We start from the raw sequence: 6000 nt of genomic DNA, 5'->3' as shown, positions 1-6000 counted from the left end.
ATGAGCAGTGAAGAGCACAGAAAAAATGTTCAAAAAGGTAGCAAACAGAAGTGTGGTGAGATCATTTCAGAATATTAGTATCTCTGTATTATTAGAGGTATATGATTCCAGTCATCTTTGAATACTGGTCATGTATACCTCTGTCTGTGTCCTGTGTTCATGAGAAACTTTTTCTTATTATTTGACTTGGTATGTCATTTAATTAAATTACAAGGAAACATGGAATGGTGAATAAAACACTAGATTTTGAATCAACAAGACCTGGGTTTATATCTCATTTTGTATAATTTCCTTGTGATCCTCAGCAAGTTATTTAACTTCTTGGTGGCTCAGTTTCCTCATCTCTAAAACTAAGGGGTGGAATCTAGGTAGAAATCTATCATTGGTATGAAAAGACTTAAATTTTAAATTAATATGTCCTCTGACTAGATAGTAAAAAGTGAGCACATTGATGAGCGCTCGTGAGCTATGGTTTTAAGTGAGCACTGACCCACAGAGTGCTTCAACTACAGTTGCTTTTCTGGGTTCATGGTTAAGGGAAATCTCAAGTGCTACAAGTAGTTTTAATACTGGTAAAGTTCCAGACACAGGCATCAAACATAGTTTGCTGTTCAAACACCAGACTGGTGAATTACATTCATCTGATGACTAACAATGAGTTCTTTGACTATCATGATACATGAAAGGAAAATACAAAATGATTAATATACTTACTTGGTCCCTCTCAAGGGAAAATGATAACAGAATTACATAAAGAAGAGCAATGGTTGCTAAGATCACACAATTTTTAGATCCTCTCTAGATGACTAGAAGATGGGAGTCAGGGTGGATAGAGCACCAGACCTAGAGGTAGGAAGATTCATCTTCCTGAGTTCAATCTGGCCTCAGATGCTTCAAGCTGTGTGACTTTGGGCAACTCACCTAACCCTGTTTGCCTCAGTTTTCTCATCAATAAAATGAGTTGGAGAAGGAAATGGCAAATCACTTCAGTATCTTCATCACGAAAATCCCTAATGAGGTTATGGAGAGTTGGAAATGACTAAAATGACTGAAAAACAACAAATGCTACTAAGTAATCCATGGCCTACAAAAGGACTCTGGGATGATGATAATGATGATATAACTAATATTTATATAGTGTCTACTTTTTGCAGGTACTCTGCCAAGTATTTTACAAGGATCATCTCATTTGTTCATGACTGAAAATGACACAACAGTAACAACAGATATGAACTGGAGCATTGTTCAGTAAACAATGATTCAAGAATCTACTGGAGAAATTGAAGCATATCAGGATATTATCTCTAAAAATGAATCAAATGCAACATAATCAACCCAATAAACATTTATTAACCCAATTAACATTTATTATAGCTTATTTTGAGGAAAGTATTGAGTTAGGGGATGGAAGATAAATTGAAAAATAGACCCCCTCAGGGAAATTCCATTCTTCTGGGGGAATATGGCATATAAAGGGATAAGTATGAGCATAATAATTTGAGAAAGAGTGCCTGCTCATAACTAGGGAGACTAGGAAAGGTTGCTATATGATCTGAGCCTTGAAGAAAGCCAGGATTTTAAAAAAATAGACAAGGAAGGAGTGCATTCTAGACATAAGGAATAACCCATGCAAAGATATTAAGGCTGAGTTTGAAGACTTGCCAATAGGAGAATTTGTTAGGGACATGAAGTGGTGGAAAGAGTATAAAAATGTGTAGAAAACCTGAAAGGATCATCTGGAACCAATTAGTGAAGGGCTTTAAATGTCAAGTGGAAAGGCTTATTATATTGTTACTGAAGTTTCTTAGAAGTGTGATTCTCTCAAACAAGCTTTAGTAAAATTATTTGGATAGTTTATGCAGTGGATGGAAAGGTGAATGCAAAGACTGAAAGGTAGAAGTTCAATCAGGAAGCTGGTGCAATAATTCAGGAGGGAGGCAATGAGGACTAGGGTGATGGTGATCTAGAAACAGCTAGATGTAAGTAAAAGAGGGAGGGGAAAGGAAAGGGAGCCTCATCTTTCTCACTCTTCTGAGAGCTAGATACTGTTATAATCCCTATTTTACAGTCAAGGAAACTAAAGCAAATAGGTTAAGGGACCTATCGAGGGTCACATAGCAACTCTGATCAAATTTGAACTCAGGACTACCTGATTCTGTGGAGGTAGAATTGATAAGACTTGACAAATCAGATAGGGTCCTAGAGGAGATATGAGAATATGTTAACTATTCTAAATATCAGATCAGCTTATTGAGACCCTGTTTGAGAATCAATCAGAAAAGAATAAAAAGATTGTCATTCAATTGTGAGGTTTATTTAAGATCAGATAGCATGAATTTGTAGTGTAACCAATCAAGATACTTTAGTCCAAAATTTTTCCTTTAATGTGGGTGCATCTAGGTGGCACTGTGGATAAAGCATGGGCCCTGGAAACAGGAGGACCTGAGTTCAAATTCAGCCTCTGGTACTTAACAATTTTACCTGTGTGACCTTGGGCAAGTCACTTAACCCAATTGCCTTGCAAAAACAAAGCAAAATTTTTAAAAAGCTCATGTGTTGTAGAATAGAGATGTTGGTATAGTAAAAAGAGCAGTGGATTTAAAATTGATAGCCTGGATTTCAAACCCTGACTTTTCTACTTTCTAACTATATGACCTTGGACAAGTTATTTTTTCTGTTTGATCTCAGATTTTTCAACTGTAAAACAAGAAGATTCTGATAAAGGATTTCCCGAGTCCCTTCTTCATATTGATAGCTGTTGTTCTCATTATTGTGATTCTTATAAATAATAATAATAGTAATAAATAATATATTATAATACATAAAAATATAAACAAATATAAAATGAAATAATAATAAATAAATGTTTGATGAACTATTTATTCAATATTCAATGATAAAAGTTCAATGAATGATGAAACATAAATCCTGAAAGTCAGAACTACTGAACCTGTTCTTTGACAGATGGAAAGTTGTAAAATTTAAAATTTAAAATTTAAATGCTTGTTAAAGAATTTGCATGAGAAGGTCAGGAAGTGCATTTCCGATAAGCTGGCCATTAATTGTTAATCATCCCCCAAACCGTAGCAAAGTCATGCATCCAGGGTGAAGCAAGAATACAAGGAATGATGAAAAACACTTACACTGAATTTTTTGGATAGTTATAAGTACGTGTATATTCTTAAAAAAAAAAAAGGCGTGGGGGCATTAGTCAAGAATGTACATGTTAAATTCCAAATTAGTTATAGATAGTTAAGGAATTTCCTTTACGAGGGATGACTGACACAATAACTGTGAACATGATGTCCATATTTAGCATTCATAATGTTTTAATTTACTTCAACATTTATTAATCATCTACTCTGTTCAAGGAACTATGCTGTGAAATGAAAGCAATCTTTCTTTTCTGAGGCTTAAGAATCCTACTAACAAAATAGTTGTTTTGTTTTGTTTTCTGTAAAATGAGGCTATTGAATTCAATAACTCCCTAAGACTTCCTTCATCTGTAACACTACAATCCCATTAAAAAAAGTTGTGGAACTATGGGAATTGAGTGAACTTCACTGATTCCATCTTGTGACAATTCTGGATGTAGCTCTATTTCTTTCTATTCAATTGTGGATCTAGTTCAATTTCTATCTTGTGAGAAAACTTTATTTGAATTTGGAAATTGTGACAAAACTCAATTGTATTATTTGAACCCTGCCTTGGGTGGCAGAAAAGTTGAACTATCCTATCTGTTGCCTTAACAAAGGACCTGGGTGATGCTGAGCAGAAACCCAGTCAAATCAGAAGATTGATGCAAGGACTTTCTTATAATTATACATTTCAAGCAACCTATAGGTCTTTTCTGAAAACTAGCTCTGTACTAGTCAGTCAATTTCTACTTCCACTCTCCTTTAATTGAATACAGACACTTGTGGGGAGTGGGGGTCGGGGGGAAGTGAGAAACCTCTTTTTCTAATTTCAGGAAATTTCACCTATTTGTTCCCAACTTGGAAATCCCCAATGTTTCCTTCAATTAGAAATCCAATTACTTAATTATACATCCTGTTTTGTGTCTTGTTTATTGTTATATTTTAATGCATAAAAATCTGTCTCTCCCTGAATTCAGGGTCCAGTGCCAAGCTGAGGTCCAGGTTTCTTATGCAATTGGCATGCTTTGTCTAGCATATAAATATGCTTCAGAGCTTGAAACTTTATTTCCTCTGTCATTTCAGTAAATCCACATTCCACATAGTTTTATGCCAGGGTCAAAGAAGTATTTTAATCAGAGGTTATAGGATCATAGACTAGAAATCACAAACATTTAGTATTTCTTACCATGGGGAAAATAATTTTATGTAAGGGACTTTCTTTAATCTTCAGAAAGACTCTATGAGTGAAGAGCTATAGGTATAATTATTCTTTAACAGATGAGAAAATGAAGTCTCAGGGAAGTTAATAATTTACCCAACATCATATATCTTCAAAGTGGCAGAGCTAGAACTCAAACCCAGATCCTCTGATTCCAAATGCCACATATTTTCTATTACACTATGCTGATGTACCTCTTTTTCACTACCTTTCAAGTCACCCAGGCTTGCAACCTCCAGGTCATCTTTAGGACGACTTTACATCATTTTCTACTTCCAATCTATTGTCTAGGTTTACTAATTTTACCTGTACAAAATCTCTCCCATCCATCACTTTCTCTCCGCTCAGAGTTACTTCCTTCATTCAGACCTTAATACATCCTGCCTAGAGTTTTGTTCAGTAGTATTCTGACATTTCTTTCTTATGTTTCTTACTTTCCAGTCTAACTTTTTTTTTGGGGGGGGAGGGTGCAAGCAAGTGACTTGTCCAAAATCACACAACTAAGTTATTATTAAGTATCTGAGGACAAATTTGAACTCAGAGCCTCCTGATTCCACAGCCAGTGCTCTATCCAACTGTTTCATCTAGTTGCCTCTCCAATTTCTTTTGTACAGTTTTTAATGATTTTTTTCCTCAATCTTCAACCTACTTGACCTCATGTGGTATTTTTATGATCATGTTGCTCCTCCAATTTAATAGTTACCAGTAGCTCTCTATTGCTTCTAGGATCAAATATAATTTGTTTTTTTTTAATTTGGACTTTAAACCCCTCAGAATCTGTTAGAAACCCTACCTTTCCAATCTTATTATACATAATATGTCTTCTTGTACGCTATGGTCCACCCAAAATGGCTTTCTTGCTATCTTTACATAAAACATTCCAGCTTCCATCTCATGACTTTTGTCTGACTTTCTCAACTTTACTTCCCCCCCAAAAAACTAGTTTCTTTCAAAATTCAGATCCACTTCCTCTTGTTATTTGATAAAATATTTCAATACATCAGCAGTCTCTTCAATTCAGAAGTTTCTTCCAGCAAAATAAATTGCAATCCATCACTACCTTCCCATCCCATGGTTACTTCGTTCAAGGTTGCATTGTTAAATATTTAACACTTGACCCCTTTGATAATATATATAATATATATAAATGTACTTTTAAGATAAATCTATATTATTGCTTTCTAAATCATTTTTTAATCCTAGATAATCAACAAAATAATAAATCAAGCCCTGATTTGTAGTATTTGAAATTTTCTAAAGTGAAAATTTATCTATCAGTTCTTTCATTACCAACATCATTTAGAACTAGCACAAGTCTGCCCTGGTTCCAATGACCTGAAAATATTCTTTACTTTCTCCTGATGTTGAAAAATTTCCATGGATCAGTGTGATTTTCTTATCTGTAATACCTCAGTCTTCTCATCATATAATTATTTGATGATATTCTTTCTCCTCTTCCTCCTCCTCCTCCTCCTCCTCCTCCTCCTCCTCCTTCTTTCTTCTTCTTCTCTTTTGCTTACTTATTGCATCCCGGTCAAATCCACTATGCTTTTCTCCTGTTCAATACTTGTCTACAGACAGACAATATTGTCATTATCCATTTGTCCTAGCTGTCCCAGATATACATCTGGACAAATTTAGAGG

This window comes from Macrotis lagotis, chromosome X (assembly GCF_037893015.1).
Source record: "Macrotis lagotis isolate mMagLag1 chromosome X, bilby.v1.9.chrom.fasta, whole genome shotgun sequence".
NCBI classification, from domain to species: domain Eukaryota; kingdom Metazoa; phylum Chordata; class Mammalia; order Peramelemorphia; family Peramelidae; genus Macrotis; species Macrotis lagotis.
The sequence above is the reverse complement of the archived record's forward strand: the minus strand, read 5'-3'. Positions refer to the sequence as shown.